The sequence below is a fragment of the Zootoca vivipara genome, chromosome 7 (assembly GCF_965207765.1).
Source record: "Zootoca vivipara chromosome 7, rZooViv2.hap1.1, whole genome shotgun sequence".
Classification (NCBI taxonomy): Eukaryota; Metazoa; Chordata; class Lepidosauria; order Squamata; family Lacertidae; genus Zootoca; species Zootoca vivipara.
Genome location: NC_142590.1, coordinates 81,671,713 through 81,693,852, shown reverse-complemented (window position 1 = coordinate 81,693,852; position 22,140 = coordinate 81,671,713). Strand labels below are relative to the sequence as shown.

At 42.8% G+C, this 22,140-nt stretch overlaps 1 long non-coding RNA gene across 3 annotated transcripts in view; it reads left to right on the top strand.

The window, feature by feature from the left end:
* Window positions 1-19,386, top strand: part of LOC148685161 (uncharacterized) — a 38,102-nt gene extending 18,716 nt beyond the window's left edge. For 2 of the 3 annotated variants that reach the window (XR_015951180.1, XR_015951179.1), the window contains 3 exons: window positions 15,398-15,491; window positions 16,237-16,280; window positions 17,360-18,592. This is a non-coding gene — a long non-coding RNA (uncharacterized LOC148685161). Of the gene's footprint in view, window positions 1-15,397; window positions 15,492-16,236; window positions 16,281-17,359 lie in introns of all 3 variants that reach the window. The other variant, XR_015951181.1, reaches the window with a different exon arrangement.
* Window positions 19,387-22,140: the final 2,754 nt, after the last annotated feature.

The window sequence follows — 22,140 nt, the reverse complement described above, 5'->3', positions numbered from 1 at the left end:
GTACTTTTTAAGAATTGCACCGGAATATGAAAGGGAGTAGAGCATGTGCTTCAGGCTCTAACAAATCTGCTTGTGGTCTCCTGCCTTTGGTACTTCTGAGGAAATGAATGCATGTTACTAGCTAGCTAACTAACTAACTAACTAACTAACCAAATAACGTATCCGAATGTATCTGAAGAAGTGTGCATTCACACAAAAGCTTATACCCAGAACAAACTTAGTTGGTCTCTAAGGTGCTACTGGACAATTTTTTATATATTTCAACTGAAATATTTATATATTTCAGACCAACAGCTACCTACCTGTAACTAACTAACTAACTAACTAACTAACTAACTAACTAACTAACTAACTAACTACTCATCTTATTTCTTGTCTAAGTAGGCCAATAAAACCTAAGTAGGGCGTCAACATACAGAGAAGGGCTCATATGGGGGTGGGTGGGTGGGAAGCAAGTATTGTATTCTCTTCAACTGCTTTCTATCCTAAAATGTGGTACTAAAAAATTAAACAATTATGTGGGCTACCCACTGTTAATCAACACAGTGTTAAGTAAAGCAATGTATTGCATTGAAATCTCAGCTAGTGTACCGCAAATTAGCTTATTTTTCCCTATAAGGAAAGCCTGCACAGTAGTTGCATTATATCTGTCTCCAGTTAGAAATATGATCTCTTGTTCTTTTCCAGTTTTTTCCATGTTAACACAATCTTACAAAATATAAGATTACTCCAAGGACCCCCAAAAATAGTCTAAAAATTTAAGATGCAGCCTGCTTACAATTACACGTCTATCAAACCACTGAAATGAAGGGTGTGGTGCCTTTAACATTTATGCAGTTAGAACTCTGGAATACAGGCGTCTCCACACTTTTGCATGTTTGACTCGTGTGTGTGACCATGTGTGACACCAGGAAATAAAAAAATTTATGTAAACTGCAAAAGGACACAAAAAGTGCAAAAATTGCCCCAAAAGAGTAGGAAAAGTGCAAAAATTATACCAAAAGAATGGGGAAATGACTACCGTAGCAAGCCCAAGAGCCTTTGCAACTGCAATCTCAGAAAGCTTTGTGCTGACATTTGAGTTCTGTGGAGAGTTGGAGTTTGAGAAAGGAGATTTGGAGGGAGCAATTGTGATGGAGTTTGGTAGATTTTTGGCAGAGTTTGGCTTTTTAGATGGTGTTTCCCACTACAGTGGTACCTCGGGTTATAAACGCTTCAGGTTACAAACGCTTCAGGTTACAGACTCTGCTAACCCAGAAATAGTACCTCGGGTTAAGAACTTTGCTTCAGGATGAGAACAGAAATTGTGCGGCGGCGGCGCAACAGCAGCGGGAGGCCCCATTAGCTAAAGTGGTGCCTCAAGTTAAGAATAGTTTCAGGTTAGGAACGGACCTCCAGAACGAATTAAGTTCTTAACCAGAGGTACCACTGTATACACAAGTTCACGTATATGTGCAGTACCTGGGAACATAATCCCTGTGTATGTGGGGATAAGGGGATGCGGGTGGCACTGTGGGTTAAACCACTGAGCCTAGGGCTTGCCAATCAGAAGGTTGGCGGTTCGAATCCCTGTGACAGGGTGAGCTCCTGTTGCCCGGTCCCAGCTTCTGCCAACGTAGCAGTTCGAAAGCAAGTCAAAGTGCAAGTAGATAAATAGGTACCACTACAGCGGGAAGGTAAACGGTGTTTCCATGTGCTGCTCTGGTTTGCCAGAAGCGGCTTTGTCATGCTGGCCACATGACCTGGAAGCTGTACGCCGGCTCCCTCGGCCAATAACGCAAGATGAGCGCGCAACCCCAGAGTCGGTCATGACTGGACCTAATGGTCAGGGGTTCCTTTACCTATGTGGGGATAAAAGGAAAATGGGCAAAAACATTATTGCCAAAGATCCTTGATTTTATTTTGCTCATCATGAAATGCAGTGGAAGGACTCCTGTCAACCTGTTATGGACCTCCATATTTTTTGTTTCTCTTATTTTGCTTAATAAGTATTTTAAATACTTCCTTGCCCTCCCCCCGCCATCCAGTCTTAAAAGTTAGGGGAAGTTACATTTCCATTTTTTCAGGACTCTTTCCTATGTATGTGTAGGTCATTCTTTTCTTCAGGCTCAGAACAAGCCCAAATGAATCGGATTGATGTCATCACTGTAAATCACATGCTGTATTTGGGTATGCAGGAAAGCATGACTTATTGCTTTGTGGTTGGCCAATGGGAACTGTGAATGATCTAAGTTGAATTCTGCTTCCAAATAGCATTTCAGTTCTTGAATTATTAACTGTTCTGTCAGTGAAACTGCAAAAAGAATGATATGAAGACAAATAACTGAAGTATTGAGCTCTTCCTTACTGCAGTGAGCTCAAAACACCTTTGAAATCGTGAAATAGACACATTGTGTGTGAATTTGCCAGGTTGTGTTGGGAGAAAATGGTTACCTGATGTATTAAAAGTTGTCTTTCTGTTATAAGCTACATTTATTAAATACAATAACTACACAAGGTTTGTTTAGGACCTACGGTAGATAAACTGTATTTGTGACAGATGCACTGAAAAAGTAACCATGAGGTCAAAACATACTTCTCACAGTTCACGTGAGGCCTGGGTACCCGTTTAAGGAAAAGTTCATTCAGTAACTTTGACTTTAGTTTGAAATTATCTTCTTTGAATCCCAACCATGCCCAACTGAAACAAACCCATTCAGAATGTTCAAAAAACCCTCTAGTTACTCCACCACACATTAAGCCAGAATTATACTTCCTTTTTGCTTATGATGCCATTCTTCGCTCAATCCCTAACAAGTTGGGTGGCGTCCTAGCCCTTTTATTTTCGATCTTCATCCTACTTATTATGCCAATAACCCATTTATCAAAACAACGCACCTACTGCTATTGCCCACTATCCCAAATACTATTTTGACTTTTAATCTCAAACATAATCATGTTAACATGAATTGGGGACCAACCTATAGAACATCCATTCATTATTAAGTCAATTAGCTTCAACACTATACTTCACAATCCTTCTTTTCCTTCTGCCTATAGCCGCTATAATCGAAAACAAACTACTTAAATGATAACCAGCCTTAGTAGCTTAAATAACCTAAAGCACAGGCCCTGTAAGCCAGAACTGAGAACACACTATCCTAGGACATCAAAAGAGAAGGCAAGGCCGCAACCCCTCATTCTGAATGGGTTTGTTTCAGTTGGGCATGGTTAGGATTCAAAGAAGATCCTGAAGCTGAGGCTCCAATATTTTGGCCAACTCATGAGAAGAGAAGACTCCCTGGAAAAGACCCCGATGCTGGGAAAGATGGAGGGCACAAGAGGAAGGGGACGACAGAGGACAAGATGGTTGGACAGTGTTCTCGAAGCTACCAACATGAGTTTGACCATACTGCGGGAGGCAGTGGAAGAAAGGAGTGCCTGGCGTGCTCTGGTCCATGGGGTCACGAAGAGTCGGACACGACTAAACAACAACAGGATTCAAAGAAGATAATTTCAAACTAAAGTCAAAGTTACTGAATTAACTTTTCCTTAAGCGGGTATTCCAGCATTCTAATTCAACAGTCACACCAGAAGCTGCTTTTTTCTGAGAGTTCATTGGTCTACCTAGTTCAGTATTTGTCTACATTGACTGGCGGAAGCTCTCCAGGGCAATTCCAGATGGGTGTGTATTGTGACATCAGCACCCCTCAGGCATGCAAGTTCCTAAGCAGCAATATTCTCATAAAAATGCTGGCTTGTGTTTCCCTTCCTCTTCATTTAAATTGGAGTTACCTTTCTGGGAGAAATCTGGGTTTGTTTTGGTTTTTGTTTAACAACCTGTCACCAACTACACAGTTAAAATATTAAGTTGCATCTTGGAGCACCCTTAGAGACAGGAATACCTAGAACACTTGAAAAGGTACATATGCTTTACCAGAGTACGCTGTACTTGAGTACGTAATGAGGTCATCAGACACCATGGACGCTGTGAATTGTGTCCAGTTAAGTCATACTCAGAGAATTAGCTGAAACCTTAGTGTTGCCTGCTAGCAAGTCCTAGATACTATGTTGGGTTGCTGTTTTGTTGTTCATAAATACAACTATTGAAGTTCTCCTGACTCCTGCTGTTTCCTGGTATTATGCCAGACCCTTTGCAAGGTTTAATCACACAGTAAATATCCTTCCCAAATACTAAAGTTCATTACAGTCATACCTCGGGGTAAGTATGCTTCAGGTTGCGTACTTTCTGGTTAAGTACTCCGCGGACTTCCGGGTTCCACCCCGCACACATGCACAGAACGATCTGTGCAGAAGTGTTCTGTGCATTTCACGCATGCGCAGAAGTGCTCTATCAACGCTTCACGCACGCATGTTATCGCTGCTCGGGTTAAGTACTTTTCGGGGTACGAATGGCACCCCGGAACCAATTAAGTACTTAACCCGAGGTACCACTGTAAATGTTAATTTTTTCTACAATACTGTCTTATTTATTTTATAGTACAGTACATTGATTATTGCCTTCATTTTATGGGTCAATGGTCTCGTTAGACAGTAAAATTTGTGTTAAATTGCTGTTTTAGGGGGTGTTTTTCATTGTCTGGAACTGATCAATCCACTTTCCATTACTTTCAATGGGAAAGTTCGCTTCAGGTTAAGTACGCTTCAGGTTATTTACGGATTCCGGAACCAATTAAGTACTTAACCTGAGGTACCACTGTAATTTCAATGGGCGCCTACTCTGTTTTTGAACTACTGTAGTTGACACAACCCATAGCATCCTAAGGCTTTCTGTATTTTGGGTACTGAGATGAGCATGCAGAAGAGATTCTCAGGAGCATATATATTTACTTTATTTACTTTTCTGGCATGCTTTATATCTCTACAAAATACTCAGGCATTCTAGAAAAATTATATATTTCTGGTACCATCAGGTAAGGTGTGGGGTGAGGGGGAGGATAGATCAGTTGTGTGGCATGATGGTGCTGGGGTGAGTTCAAATTCAGCCATGCCCAAATGTCAATGACATTTGGACTTGGCTCATATTAAGTTTGAAGGTGGTGAATTCTTTATTTCATCTTATGAGCCCCCACTTATGAACTTTTGAACCAGCTTTTATGCAGACTATGCTGCTGGATCCATTTTGTTTAAAAATTAATGGCAGAACATGACCCTGATTAGAGAGATCATATTTGCAAGTTTTAGAAGCGAGAAATATCATTTACAGTAACATTACCTTATCCATCTAGAATCATAAATGTAATTTTATTAGGTTATATTCTCTTAGGCAAACTACTTTATAACTATTTCATTTTTTGTCTTGTTCATTTCAGTATATGGACTTAATAGTTGGAAATATGACCTCTTCATACCCTCCAACATTTGTCTGACAAAAATAGGCACGTTCCATATTCAATATGTATGGAGATTGCTTGTTTTAGGTGTTCTTCAGGATGTGTGTGCTTCAGTGCATGCATGCTCCCTTCTCCCATTCCTTTATCCTACTGCTTATATGTGCTAGAGGGGCAGAGTGCATAGCCTAATTATTAGGATCTTAGCTCAGTGGCAGAGCACATTTTGCATGCAAATATTCACTCCTGGGATCTCTATGCAGAGGAGGAAATCCTCAATAAATGTTGGAGTAAAAAAATACATAGGAATACATTTATCCTTTCAGCTGAGTATTGTCTGCACCATGGGTAAAGAAACCTTTTCACCCCAAGAAGTACATTCCCTCATGGGCACCTTTCTGATGGCTACATATCATTTGGCCACTATGAGAACAGGATGCAGGGCAGTCTTGAGCAGGTCGCGCGCCCTGGCGCTGAGGGGCGGAAATCGCTCCGGCGCCCCTGCCCTGGCGCCCCGCGCCACCGGGACTCTACCTAGAGCCGGCCCTGACAGGATGCTAGATGAGATGGGCCCATTGGTCTAATTTAGCAGGCTCTACTTAATGTTCTTAATGCATGAAGCTCATAATGGTGAACAAAGATTCTAAAATACAGTACAGCACCAATGAATGCCATTTCCTTTGAAAAAGGGCTATGCCTTCTCCCCCTCTTACTTGATGTAAGTCACTAAAATTAGTGCTTTTCACATAAAGACACTTTTCCTTAGAGTGAACATGAACGACCCCTTAAAGGCTAGCTAATGATGAAATCCCTGAAGGTGTTAATTAAACAGGACAATTATGATCTACCCGTGATTTATAGTTATAGATTACTAGCCCACAGTGGTTGGTCTGATAGGCATTAATTGCCCACTTAACCATTTAAGGTTGTTTTAATATTTTAAAAAATCATTGTGGTACAAAAGGTGATGAATGTTTCTGTTCAAACAGTCCATTAAGATGATTAATTAACATTACAATGAGGTCCTGCAGGCTTCATTGGTGCTGGTAAAAGTCTGGGAAAGTGTGTGAGAGGCATTACCATAGGAAATTATATTGTGGCCAAATGTGCACATAGAATTTAAAAACTGCTTTCCAGAGAGATCTTTCTTTCTTTCTTTCTTTCTTTCTTTCTTTCTTTCTTTCTTTCTTTCTTTCTTTCTTTCTTTCTTTCTTTCTTTCTGTTACCCAACCAGGTTTACATGGATGCTTTGTACAACTTCATGCCTTTGGCATAAAGAAGGTCTTATCTTTCCAATGCAAGAGATACTGGAAGAAAGGAATAATAAAATTCAAACACTAAAACTTCATAGTCCTCTTTGAAGCGGTTTGGCTGGAATGTCAAACCACTGGTTGCACCATAGGAGAATGAAAGGGGGAGAGAGTTAAATGCAATGAATTATGGTTAAGAAGGCCATAGCTTTATTTGATCATATGTAAAAATAAAAAGAGGTGCTCTATGTGGTCATTTCAGGTCAAATAACCAACCCCCTGTAGCTGGGGGTCTCTGTAAAAAGAAAGGGGAAATGCCACATTTTCAAACAGCATGATTTAGAAAGGCAGCTTTTGAGTTCATTACAACTCTGAAACTGGCAACACTTGTAGGTTTTCATTCCAAGCAAAAGTATAAGAAAACAACGAAGAGAGGAGTTTCCTTTCTCAGAAACTCTTGTGAGCTGCCCTGAGTAGCATTTAGAGAATAACACGGTGTGTTTTAAGCAATTTATCTGTCTGGGAAGATTGTAAGGATTTCCTATAGTAAGGAAGATTCTGACAGTAAGTGCTATTTGACAGAGGAACAGACTGCCATGAAAGGAGGTGGATGGCCAATGGTCATGTGTGATCTAGTTGATATTTCTGCATTGCGGGGGTTTAGACTAGATGACCTTGGCATCCCTTCCAACTCAACAATCCTATGATGCTATGAAATCCATAAACCAGTGTGATAAATTGGTTTAGGTATCAAATCCCTTTTATTGTTCAAGGCAGTCCATATATCCCTGAACTATATTCTAGGGTTGTGGAGCTGACAGACAGTGTAAATGGGTCGTGTTGTGCCATCCCTCAATGGCGGGTGGGTGAATAGGGGTGAGGCTTCCACCCCCCCACACTTTGGGGACCCCATACCTGGTGCCAGCAACCACAGTCGGTGAAAAGTAAGTTGGGGGAAGAGTCTGCAAAAACAACAAAATGTCACTGGGGAGGGTATCAGAGGCATATAGTCAATGCATAGGTATAATGGGCTGTCGGCAATCTGGCTGCAGCATTCTGCACTAACCAGTTTCTGTTACCAACTGCAAGGGAAGACTTACATAGAGTGGATCACAGTTACCCATGCCTGGACTACCTACTTTCATCAAGCTATCCTGGATTAGGAACGGTTGCAGCTGTCATATTAGCTGAAGCTGGTTCCTAGTCACCAAGGTCACCTGGGCCTCCAGTGATAAGGCTGGAAGAGCAGCCACACACACACACCGAAGATGATGCATAGGATCAAGTAAAGTTTTCCATAATAATAATACCCAAGAGGCAAGTGACTGAGGCAAGTGATTGAATAGTCTCTCCTCTGATGTGTGCAGGTCACACCTCTTTTAAAAAACAGATTAAAGGCAATTTAAAAGGGAAGAAAATAAAATGATGACAGAAAATAAAATGATGACAGTAAAAAAAACAACCTAATTGCTCATTTTGCCCTGGATAAATTAAAAATTCCTCTTCTGGGGGAGCTCTTCTGGGGAGGGTTTCAGAAAATAAGGTAAGGTGTTTTCAACAATTTTTTATCTGTCTGGAATTTCCAAACCATGAAGCCTTTGAAGCTGCAGCCAGCAGACTGCAGTCAGTTGTAGTCAACCGTTTATCAGAAAGACTCATAAGTACATTGCTGCCTTTTGAGTAGAAACTTTTCAAGTAACAGAGACAACATGTGGCATAGTTTAATGGTATAAAACTCTAAAGTGTGATACATTCTTTGGTACATTTTGTCTTGCAACCTAGACCCCAAATACCTTACAAGCATATATGAATATGTTTGCACACAGAAGAAATCCTTGTAGGTATTATTATTATTATTATTATTATTATTATTATTATTATTATTATTATCAGTTTTATATTAGGCAGCACACATTAAGGACAGACAGCTGACAGGACAGAAGCATAATTATATAGTTTTCATCATTTGCTAAAGACTTGCTTCTTTACCCTGGCCTTTGATTTTTGTGAGACCAGTTCCATTGTCTGATGTAAATTCTTTGTTTTAAATCTTTTTTATGGGATTTTAATATTGTAACCTGCTCTGGGGCCTTGGGGTAAGAAATCTGATAAACAAACAACCTGATCATTAAGATCTTTCCATCCAGTGCCATCAAAAACCACTAATCTTGAGTGACACCTTCCCTCTATTACACACCTTGGGCCCCTCAAGACATTCTTTTTATTCTGCATTCCCAGTAATTTGTGCTTACAATGGTATTGGGGTGGTTAAATGAAAGGGACCCTAAGGGTCATCTAGTCCAACCCCGTGCAATGCAGATGGTCATCCAAAGAAACCTTCAAAGGAGAGTCTACCCCAGGCACCCCCAATGATCCCTAGCTAACAGGACCAGTGGTTGGGGAAGATGGGAATTGTAGTCCTAAACATCAGGAGGGCCGAAGTTTGGGGATGCCTGGTCTACCCCCTCTTGTGGGAGTCTGTTCTACTGTTGAACAACCCTTTAAACTTTAAAGCACATTATTTCCCCCAAAGAGTCCGGGGAGTTTAAGGGTGCTGGGAATTGTAGCTTTGTGGGGAGTGAACTACAGTTCCCAGAATCAGGAGTAGGTGGCATAATGTGTTGGAAATGTGTGGTGTATATGCAGCCCTGGTCACTGAAGCATAACTTTGTTTTGCTTTGACGGGAGAAACTGTGCTTCACAAAGACCAGGCCTTGGTTGAAGGAGCTAGTCTCCTCATGATGTTCATTTCTAGGTAGAAAGAATTGGAGTTAGTCAGGTTGTGTGTTCTAATATAAACTTAGCCCTCACCAAACAACTGTCGGGAACTGGATCACAACAGTTCACAAAGCTCCTGACCCCTTTCTGAAAAGGCTTGGCAGATTTAAATCAATGTCAGTCCAAAAACCATCCACATGAAGGGGTCCTATTATCAGACCAATCACCACCTCCTAATTATGGGGAAAGAGGCAAGGAATTCAATGCGTGCATTTTCTTTCCGGTTGGATTTTGGCGGAAGGTTGCCTTTCACATTGTTCAGAAACATTTTGGGCATAAAATAAAACAAGGGGACTAAAGCAGGAAATTATTCATAACCTCATTAACCCCCAGTTGTATAAAGAGACACTTTTCTGACAGCTGCGGAGAAGTACACAACATCTTCGGACAGGCATTTAACTTGCAGGCCACTGTGAAGCTTTGGATTTTTACAGGAGCTAAATAGCTTAAGGTTACAAGTTGTGCTGCAGTTTTTCCCTTCCTGTAATTCTTTAAGGCCATGTTTTCCCCAAGTACACCAGCTGTGTGTCTCATTTCCCATCATGTTCCTAGACTCTTAAGAGCTAGTGTGGTTTACAAGGCACCATATTGAAGATAGTAGAGGGACCTGGGTTCAAATCCCACGGAAACCATGCAGGTTACTAGGTAACCTGACTCTGTTGCTTTCTCTGAGTCTAATCTACTTTTCAGGCTTATTGTGAGGACAAAGTGGCAAGAGGAAACCATGTAGACTGACCTGAGATACACAGGATAACAATGTAATAAATGGTTTCCATAAATATTTCTGTTTGCACAGCCTACATCATCACGTAGTATGCATGAATAAAATCTGGATTTGTGCTATTATATCTAATTCAAGAAAGAGATTTTACTTTCTTGGGTTCCATGATCACTGCAGATGGTGACAGCAGTCACGAAATTAAAAGACGCCTGCTTCTTGGGAGAAAAGCAATGACAAACCTAGACAGCATCTTAAAAAGCAGAGACATCACCTTGCCTACAAAGGTCCGTATAGTTAAAGCTATGGTTTTCCCAGTAGTGATGTATGGAAGTGAGAGCTGGACCATAAAGAAGGCTGATCACTGAAGAATTGATGCTTTTGAATTATGGTGCTGGAGGAGACTCTTGAGAGTCCCATGGACTGCAAGAAGATCAAACTTATCCATTCTGAAGGAAATCAGCCCTGAGTGCTCACTGGAAGGACAGATCCTGAAACTGAGGCTCCAATACTTTGGCCACCTCATGAGAAGAGAAGACTCCCTGGAAAAGACCCTGATGTTGGGAAAGATGGAGGGCACAAGGAGAAGGGGATGACAGAGGACGAGATGGTTGGACAGTGTTCTCGAAGCTACGAACATGAGTCTGACAAAACTGCAGGAGGCAGTGGAAAGACAGGAGAGCCTGGCATGCTCTGGTCCATGGGGTCACGAAGAGTCGGACATGACTAAATGACTAAACAACAACAACAATCTAATTCACAAAGAAAAAAATTGGCCCAAAGAGACAAGTGGATGTACAACGATAAGGTCCTCCACTGAACGTTATGTTAACCACTAAATCACACTGGCTATAGGCCTGTAAGAATGCAAGCCTATGCACATTAATGATAGTAGGGAACATAGGAATCTGTGTTATACTGATTCAGATCATTGCTCCATGGAGCTCAGTATTTTCTATATTCAGTGGTAGTGGCTTTTCAGGGTTCCTAGAATTGGAGAGTTGGAAGGGACTCTAAGGGTCAACTAGTCCAACCCCCTGCAATGCAGAACTCTCAACTAAAGCATCCATGACAGGTGGCCATCGAAACTCTGCTTAAAAACCTCTAAGGAAGGAGAGCCCACAACCTCCCAAGAGAATTTGTTCCACTTTTGAATAGCTCTTAGTCAGAAAGTTCTTCCTGAAGTTTAATCTCCTTTCTTGTAACATAAAGCCATTAGTTCAAGTCCCATGCTCCAGAGCAGGAGAAAACAAGCTTGCTCCATCTCCCATGTGACAGCCCTTGAGATATTTGAAGATGGCTGTCACATCTCCTCTCAGTCTCCTCTTTCCAAGGCTAAACATACCCAGCTCCTTCAACCTTTCCTCATAAAGCTTGGTTTCCAGTCTCTTGATTTTCTTGGTTGCCCTCCTCTGCAAATGTTCCAGCTTGTCAATATCCTTCTTAATTTGTGGTGCACGGAACAGGACACAGTATTCCAGGTGTGGCCTGACCAAGGCAGAATAGAATGGTACTATTACTTCCCTGCCTTGAAGCAGTCCATCAGCAATTTGCAGAAGGCATACATACAGGTCACCTGGTCACAGTCTTCACTACTACCGTGAAATATATTTCTATTTTAACTCATAGGAATTATTTATATTCCTAGTAAATTTATATGTACTTGCACCTGTACATATAAATTAGCAGATGCAAATCTGTGTCCACTTTATTTTTTCTTTTCTCCTTTTCTGTGACACATAAGTGGGCAACCCTTAAAGTTTCGGAGGGTTCATTCACCCCACCCCTTCTCTCTTGCACACACTTCCATGAAATTTCACAGGTCCTCACTTGCAGTCTCTTATTTGAAAATGAAATGAAGCCCCAGAGCAAATTTCAAGCATGCCTTGCTATTTGTAGGATGATATGTCAGGTTTCTATCTATTTTTGCTCTTGTTTTCTCCTATCCCTTTTCTGCAGTCAGACCACCAAGGTGGTGCGAAGAGCCAGCAACTCTCTGTGAGTTTCTACTTCACGTTCTGCTCTGCTTAGCCTTTTGAAAGGGGTCTCAATACAGGGCCTTGTTGATACCTCCACTGGTGCCGCTGTTGATACAGGGGATCATTAGGAACAGTTTAGCCTGAACAAAAGACTTTTTGTTTCCATTGTCCTCCTTGCAATTTGATGTCTTAACTGAAAAAAATCATCTTAATTGTCCAACAATATATATTTGCCTACAGGGTTCAGAAAACCATAAAGGGGGGGTGGGGTTCCCATTGACTGCTGAAAGGGGGGATAATTTATGCTGGAGAGCTCTGCCATATAGGGAATACAGTTTTAATGTATATCATGCTAAAAATCAATTTGAGCTTTGCAGTCAGGATTATATATTGGGGTTGCATAGCTGTCAAGTTTTCCCTTTTCTCGTGAGGAAGCCTATTCAGCATAAGGGAATTTCCCTTATAAAAAGGGAGAACTTGACAGCTATGTGGGGTTGTGCATTATGATTGTTAATAATAATCCCTCACATAAAAAGCTCCTTGCCTTGCATGAAGTAAACTTGCATGTTAAGGTAAATGCTGTGCTAAATCTTTGCCACTGGTGTGTTGAGGTTTTTTAAGCTGCTGGGGCCACATATTCCCCAGCTTAAAATGTTATATACATTTGCAGGGATGTTTTCACACAACACAAGGGACCCAGGTGGCGCTGTGGGTTAAACCACTGAGCCTAGGGCTTGCTGATCAAAAGGTCAGCAGTTCAAATCCCTGTGACGGGGTGAGCTCCCGTTGCTCGGTCCCAGCTCCTGCCAACCTAGCAGTTCGAAAGCACGTCAAAATGCAAGTAGATAAATAGGAACTGCTACAGCGGGAAGGTAAACAGTGTTTCCATGTGCTGCTCTGGTTCGCCAGAAGTGGCTTTGTCATGCTGGCCACATGACCTGGAAGCTGTACGCCGGCTCCCTCGGCCAATAATGCGAGATGAGCGTGCAACCCCAGAGTCGGTCACGACTGGACCTAATGGTCAGGGCTCCCTTTACCTTTACCTTTCACACAACACAGTTTTCAAATACAGTGGAAGCTTGGTTCTCGAACTTAATCCGTTCCGGAAGTCCGTTCGACTTCTGAAATGGTCAAAAACCAAGGCGGGGCTTCCAGTTGGTGCAGGCGCCCCGGAAACAATAGCCGGCAGCCGCATTAGACGTTTGGCTTCCGAAAAACGTTAAAAAACTGGAACACTTACTTCTGGGTTTTCAGCATTTGGGAGCCAATTTCTTCGTCAACTAAGCCGTTCGAGAACCAAGGTTCCAGTGGATGGGTCTGGCATAGCACACTCCAGTCTTACTACCTAATTACAATGAATTCCACAAAACTAGGCAGATTCATTGTCTGGTTTCAACATGAATTCTGAAGGAGGAGAGTGGATTGCTCCATTCTAAGCTGCACATGGAGGAAGACATTTTCTAATGTGCCCATATTAACAACAACTCTATGCAAGTTAAAAAACTAGTACATCAGGGAGAAATATTCTCCCTCTCCACCTCCCTTTCCTTTTGTGTGGTGCCTTTTAGATTGCAGGGACAACCTTTTTAATTCTGTGTGTAGCACTTAGCAAATTCTGGGCCCCATTCAAGTGGTGTATAAATTGTATGAAATGCACAAGTAATAAAATATATACTGCAGTAACTGTACGTTACTCAGCTCCTTGATAGCTATGTACAAGATTGCTCCCTAGAGACAGGAGTGAGATTCGCTGGTTTTTATGATTGACTAAGCAGAGAAGATGGGCAGACACATCTAGGTAACCTCTCAGTCACTGAAAATATAGTTACAGGTAGGTAGCCGTGTTGGTCTGACGTAGTCGAAACGAAATAAAAAAATTCCTTTCAGTAGCATCTTAGAGAACAACTAAGTTTGCATGCACACGAAAGCTCATACCAATGACAAACTTAGTTGGTCTCTAAGGTGCTACTGGAAGGAATTGTTAAAATTTTGTTCTGAAAATATAGTACAGCAACATAGTTGTGGGTGACAGGGAAAAGACTGAACCGTGGTTTTGGAAGTTTGGGGTAATTATGTAATTAATAAGGTAAAGGTAAAGGGACCCCTGACCATTAGGTCCAGTCGTGACCGACTCTGGGGTTGCGCGCTCATCTCGCATTATTGGCCGAGGGAGCCGGCGTATAGCTTCCAGGTCATGTGGCCAGCATGACAAAGCCGCTTCTGGCAAACCAGAGCAGCACATGGAAACGCCGTTTACCTTCCCGCTGTAGCGGTTCCTATTTATCTACTTGCATTTTGATGTGCTTTCGAACTGCTAGGTTGGCAGGAGCTGGGACCGAGCAACGGGAGCTCACCCCATCACAGGGATTCGAACCGCTGACCTTCTGATCAGCAAGCCCTAGGCTCAGTGGTTTAACCCACAGTGCCACCTGGGTCCCTTATGTAATTAATAATGGAATACAAATTCATCAATGCTTGATCCCTGCCAAATAATTACACAGGATATGGAAGATTTCCCTTGCTAGTCAAAAGCACAATAATTAATTAATTTTATTCCTCCTGCACCCTGCCCACGCACTGCGTATAGAGATTGCATGCTACTCTTTATGTAGCAAACTAGTGAATCAGGATGAGAGCCAGGTTGATCCTACACATGGGGCAGAAAAAGAGAAGGGTCCTGGGGTGAAAAGAATGAGCATTCCTCTTCCTGCTCTAATGTGCAAAAACACTTTTGAATGCTCCTAGGTCCATGGTGACAGGCAGCTCTACAGGTGAGTGGAGCCCATAGGTCAGAGGCACGGGCACTGAAGCCTCTTCCAAATGACCACTTGGGGCAAGGGGCTCACTTTGCCTAATGGATGGGCTGGCCCTGAATGCTCCCACCAAATAATAAACTGCATGAAGAGGAAAAAAGTAGCACATTAGTTGGAATGGTTCTCTCCAAGCTCTTTGCCTACGGTGCTAGTTTTCTACCCGCAGGGTTGTTGTCTTTTTAACCACAGAACATTCAAAAATATGATACCTCCCACATGCAGTTTGATTGGACAAGTTAACACTCCCATTTCGGCATTATACCGCCTTATTCTGCAGCTTGAGAAGCCCAAGCCTAAATCTTTCCTCCTGATGTTCTAGTTTCCTACATACTGAGAATGAGTTTTTCTGTTAGGAAGAATTTGAAAAATGCAATTCAGAATCTACCCTCTCACTCTGTGCAAAGTAGCTGAGCTGTGTCCTTACCTAAACAGTTTGGAGCAAGTCACTATTTCTTGGCTTCAGATGCTCATCGGTCTATGTTTGTGTATATGTGTGGGATGTTCCTCAACATCATTTATGCTATTACAGGAACACGTTTCAGTGATCTGCCTTCCTGTGCTTTGCACTGCAGTGAAGTTCATCTTGGGACATGTCTTGCCTAGAAATACAAAACGCTACAGAGGTGGGTATGTTTAGCCTGGAGATGAGAAGATTAAGGGGTGATATGATAGCCATGTTTAAATATATACTGTAAAAGGATGTCATATGGAAGAGGGTGAAAGGTTGTTTTCTGCTGCTCCAGAGAAGCGGACACAGAGCAATGGATTCAAGCTACAAAAAAGAAGATTCCACCTAAACATTAGGAAGAACTTCCTGACAGTAAGAGCTGTTCGACAGTGGAATTTGCTGCCAAGAAGTGTGGTGGAGTCTCCTTCTTTGGAGGTCTTTAAGCGGAGGCTTGACAGCCATCTGTCAGGAATGCTTTGATGGTGTTTGCTGCTTGGCAGGGGGTTGGACTGGATGGCCCTTGTGGTCTCTTCCAACTCTATGATTCTATGTGGAGAATTTGTAGTTTCATTTAATGCCAATTTTGATTTCTACCTTTCCCCTGGTTCTGCTCCTGTGCCCAGCAGGAGTTTGACTCATAGAAATTTATCACCTTTCCCCCATTTTTTTTTTACTTGCATGCCAAGAAAAGCTTCAAGTATTATTTGTTTGTATTTATTTCAGATGTGCTACTTAAGAGAGGCACAGGAGCCTCAAAGGCGTAAAAATTAAAACAAAGATGGCAGTCCTATCTAGGGTTTCCAACATTTTTTTTTTAAAAAATTAGCCCCTGCTAGTTTAACAGCACCTTGGCATGCAGGCATTAGCACAGGAAAGTAGTAATCTCATGCTGTGACACCTTTACTCACTGATTTCTACAGATCACTAATGGCTGCAGAGTGTGACTGGCGTCAGGTTTTTTCAGGTCAGTTGGCAACCTTACCCATGGTAAATTTTCCCACAGTACTGAGAGTTACAAGTACTGTTCTGTAATGAGTTGCGGGTGTGTAACAAACCTGCTTAAAATAATTATGTCGTTACCACAAATCTCTTAATTGTCATAGAAGACGTAAGACCCATGCAGATTATTTCCTACATGGTTGAGGTTGACAGTGAAAAACAAACCATCTGATAACTGTAATGTAGGAACCAGCCCAAGGGTAAAAGTGGAGTTTCAGTTTCATTTGGGAAAGGAGTAAGTAAGAAGAGTTGGGCGGCCTCATATCCAAAAATATAAAATCAAGAAGAGGCTTATCTGACCAAGTTGTGCAAGTTTACTTGCCTCCATAATGGATCAAGGTGAATTCAGCTGCCAGGAGGCAAGGCCTGATCTCAGATGTGCTTTCAGATTAAATTTAAAGTAGAAAAGCATTTTGAGGGCATTTGTTGCTGTTACTCCTTTGTCCTTCAAAATAACCATATCAATATGCTTAATACAGGCCAACAACTCCCCTTTTTTAAGGGATCCAGGTGGCGCTGTGGGTTAAACCATAGAGTCTAGGGCTTGCTGATCAGAAGGTTGGCGGTTCGAATCCCTGCAACGGGGGGACCGCTCCGGTGGGAAGGTAAACGGTGTTTCCGTGCGCTGCTCTGGTTCGCCAGAAGCAGCTTTGTCATGCTGGCCACATGATTCGGAAGCTGTCTGTGGACAAACGCCGGCTCCCTCGGCCTATAGAGTGAGATGAGCACCGCAACCCCAGAGTCGGTCACGACTGGACCTAATGGTCAGGGGCCCCTTTACCTTTAAGTCTCCTTTAGGAGCCAAATTAGATATTGTGGCACATAACTGCTTTAGTTAAGGAGAAAGAGAGGGAAGGGCAGGAGTCTGATTTTGAAAGCAAAAAGGTCAGGCAGGTGAGGAGTGGGGAACCCTTTCCCTGCCATAAATAATCTTGCTCTAGCCTGGCATTCCTCACCTCCACACCATCTGGGACTTAAAAGTGATGCTGGCTAAGATTGTTTTTTAACTGCTCTCCCTTATGCTGCTTTTCTTTTTAAAACCAGATTCTCTACATCTTCCTTTGAAGAACAGCCTAGAGCAGGGATGTCCAAGAGACTGCGATCTACTCCCACTATAAAAACACCGGCAGTGATCTACCCGCTGGATTGACCAAAGTTGTTGAGCTTTTTTGAGGGAGTCAGACCCAAAGTTGTTGAGCTCCCCCCCCCTTTTTTGGGGGGGGAGGGAGGGAAAAAATACACCAGGATCAAGCGATAGACCACAAACGCCCCACGATCGACCAGTAGATCGCGACCCATCCTTGGCCTAGTGGTTCTGCATACAGAAGGTTCAAAGTTTAATCCTCAGCACCTCCAGTTAAATGGTCAAGTAACATTTGGTCAGGTTGGAAAGACCTTGCCAGAGCTTCTGGAGAGTTGCTGCCAGGCAATACTATGCTTGACAGACAGATGACATGCAAGGCAACTTCTTAAATCTCTATGCAATTGGGGTGGCTCCGTGCTTAGAACACACAGAACTGTTGCCATCACATTTGGCTCATCCCTATGCATACCAAAGGATAAAAGATCTGCAGAGCTAGTTTATAGCCCTATTTAATTGCTTCTAACAACAGCCACTCCCTGTATAGAGATGCTAGGAGCCACACCGAGGCTGGTGCAAGAACCTTGAACCTATGCTCCATCCCCCCCCCCAATTTGGTAAATTAAGTTTCCTTTACATATGTAAGACTGTTTGTATTTAGGTTTTGCTCCTTCAGTTATTCATACCCACTCCTTTATTTGTTTGGCTTGGGCTGCAGGCCTGTGTAGCATCAATCTCTGAGCACTGAGCTCTTCTTTAGACTGACCCTTTACATTGGCATTGGAATTTAACTTCTTTGGCACAGCGTGGGGTTGGTTGAGCTCCACAGCCCCTGCTAGAAGCTTCAGAACACTGATCCATTTGTGGCGTCCTTTGATAAAGTGCCCCCCCCCCCCCGTCCCATTTTTTGCCTAATCCCCAGATCCATTTACTGCCTTTGGAGTTAATTTTGCATGCAGATGACCTTAATGAGCCTCTGGCATGCGCTTCCTCAATTTGCATACATAGTATGCATGGCAACTCACCCCATGGGGATGGGCAACTGGCTTTTAGGAACTTTTAGGCAACTTTTAGGCAACTTGCTTTTAGGAAGCTTCTTTTTTCTGTGTGTGGGGGGAGAGGACTGGGCTTCTCCTGCTCAAAGTGCAACAACAATTAAAAAAGAAAGAAAGAAAGAAGTAGAAGCAAACCTTACGAAATATATGAAAAAAAACAAGGAGATAATGAGACTCTGGAAGACACAACAGCAAAAGTTGCTGATCTTGTCATATGACCTAAGTGGAATTCTGCGGGAAAGAGGCACCCTGGGTTGGATGTTTATCTCATGGAAGAATCTGAAGAAACAGCTGCCAGCACACACAGGTTGCTTCATCCTGGAGGAGAGGAGAGAGGGCCAAAAGGAAGGCAGGAAAGCAGAAAAACTGGTTTCTTTATGCTGCTCTGGGATGAGATCATGGATCTTTAATATTCCCAGCAAACTGTTTTTATTACATGGGAGCTTAGGAGCATGGTGCATTTCCCACATGGGTTATTAACAAACGTGGATGTGTTCATGCAAGGTTGCAAACAACCTGGGAAAGATGCAAATTAAAAATAAATATATGAATAAACATAAGCCTCGAGGAGGGGGGGGTGCACAGGTAATACTTTCACACACCTTCTCTTGGTTATACATTAATGTGAATGTGACCATTCTATATTACTTAAAAATGATTCGAAGAATATGATGTGTCAATTCTGAAAAGTTTAACAGGGCTATTGTAATAGCTTTATAGTTGTTTGACCTTATATTTTCTTTTTTAAAATCTTTCTTGAGATGTAATGCACAGTGTCTGTAACTAAAAGTATTGTGTGGTGTGGAGTACCGAGCGAGACCATTGGTCAGCCTAGTTCAGTATTATCTGCTTTTGGCAACTCTCTTAGGCTTTAAACAGGGCTCCTTTTAAAATAAAAATTATTATTAAAACAAACAAGCAAGCAAACAAACAAACAAGGCTCCTTTTCTGGAGATGCCAGGGGGCAAACTTAGGATCTTCCACCAGAAAAAGCATGTGATTTACTGCAACGCCTCCCTTATTAGTACTTTCTGGGTACTGTAATAAACTATGGTTATCAAATTCCCTTTCAATGGTCATACACTGCTACATGAGTGGCAGTTCAGTAGTAATATTTCCAAATGATTGGTCATGACTAGGGCTCCTGACTTCTTTTTTCCTTGGATGGCTTTTGTCATACCTGCAAAATGGGCAACAAAAATGAATAGGTTAAACTCTTCACATCTGTGCATCTCTATGGAAAAAATATATATTATTGCGGATTCCACACTCAGCGGCAGAGCTTCATGCTCCACCACCGGGGGAAGAGAGCAGGCGCACTGCCCCCAGTGATGTGGCACACGTTCTGGGGGCGGAGGGCGGCGCGTGCAATGATGTGGTGTACGTTTGGGGGCGGGGCGCGCCGTGTGCAGTGACGTGGCTTGCGTTTGGGGGCGGGGTGGTCAGCGGCGATGGCGCCCCTGGGATCACGTCACTCGGGGCGCACCGCCCCCAGCGCCCCTATCTTCCTACGCCTGCAGTTGTTAACCAGAAATTTGGGAGTGGGACGAATAGTACCGGTATGTTGAACGTTGCAAGTCAATGGAAACCAACAAGATTGAATGCAAGTAGCCCAATGTGATTATAAAATTAAACCTTATTGACAACCGGTTATCAATCATTCCAGTGCATTTTGTCATTGGCATAAACTCTGGAAACAGGAACAGAGAAAGTGTCATAGACCAGCAGGGGTCAGCAAACTTTTTCAGCAGGGGGCCAGTCCACTGTCCCTCAGACCTTGTGGGGGGCCAGCCTATATTTTGAAAAAAATAAAATAATGAACCAATTCCTATGCCCCACAAATAACCCAGAGATGCATTTTAAATAAAAGCACACATTCTACTCATGTAAAAACACCAGGCAGGCCCCACAAATAACCCAGAGATGCATTTTAAATAAAAGGACACATTCTACTCATGTAAAAACACGCTGATTCCTGGACTGTCCGCGGGCCGGATTTAGAAGGCGATTGGGCCAGATCCGGCCCCCAGGCCTTAGTTTGCCTACCCATGGACCAGATCATACCAGATCATACCACTGGCTCATTTAATACCTACTCTCAGTGGTGGCTGGTGTCCATTGGGGCTGGTTGGGTGTAAGGCAGGAGGCCAACAATAGGTGGAGACAGAGCCAAGGACAGGTGCAGCCATAGCAAAGGAGAACACAGACTGAGGAGGGGGAAGCTGACAGCCAGTGCCACCTACAGGACTGGTTGTACATAGGAAGGCAAGAATTGGAGACTTTTGAGAAATGAATCCTGAAGACAAAGGGAAGAAACATACCCGAAGGGTCAGGAAACACCTGCCTACAACCTTGTTTAAGCACAGGGGAGCCCTGCCAGGAAACCGCTTTCAGCCTAGTCATGACCTGCCAGCGAATCACAGGTGTGTTTTGGCTGCGTCACCATCACCTAATGGCTGCAAAGGGCAATATGGAATACAAAGTAGATTTGCTTCAAAGCCTGGGACATGAGCCAACAGATGAACCCTGAATAAAGGCAAACTGTCAATGGGTGTATCCTTGGCTTAGGGAAAAACAGTATGAGAACTGCTAAAAATGGGTACTGACTATAAAATTAACAGCAACTTTTATACTGTGATGGAGACCTATTTGCCAGCTTTTTACTCTGGAGGGCCACTCCGGACTGTTTTTATCTTTTGTTGCTGGGTATTCTGAAACATGTTCATGGCACAAAAGTAATACATTAGTGGTGGATTTATACTACCGGTAGACCATCCATCCATCATTCTGCATTATTCATTGTTCTTCTCAGCTTTCCCCATGCTACCATTATTATTGGTGCCCGGAAAAGGTATAGCACAGCAAAAGTAAGAATCCTCCCCTCAAAAAAATCTCAGTACAGTGGTACCTCGGAAGCTGAACGGAATCCACTCCGGAAGTCCGTTCAACTTCCAAAATGTTTGGAAAGTAAGGTGCAGCTTCCAATTGGCTGTAGGAAGCTGCAGCCAATCGGAAGCCCCATCCGACGTTCGAGTTCCAAGGAAGATTCGCAAACTGGAACACTCACTTCCAGGTTTGCAGTGTTCCGGAGCCAAAACGTTAGACTCGCAAGGCGTTTGGGATCCAAGGTATGACACTACTTTTGTGTTATGAAAAGTTATGGGATTTCAACAGGAAGTTATAGGATATGCACTGGTGGGAAACGAAGCCATACAACCTCCCCCAAACTTTTGCAGACATGAACAATATTGAAAATTGGATTGTGTATGACTGCTCCAGTAGCATCATGAGCACAAATAATCATAAATACACATAAGAAAGATGTCTGTAGAGGCCCCTAGACTATAGGTTAGGCTTGTCCAACTTCCAAGAGACTGCAATCTACTCCTACTATAAAAAAAGCTGGCAGTGATCTACCCACTGGATTAACCAAAGTTGTTGAGCTTTTTTTAGGACATAAATGTTGTTGAGGTTTTCATTGGGAGGTCAAAGTTGTTGGCTTTTTGGGGGGGTCCCAAGATCTACCGCGATCTACCACAGCATCAGGAAAAGACCCTGATGTTGGGAAAGATTGAGGGCACTAGGAGAAGGGGACGACAGAGGACGAGATGGTCGGACAGTGTTCTCGAAGCTACGAACATGAGTTTGACCAAACTGCGGGAGGCAGTGCAAGACAGGAGTGCCTGGCG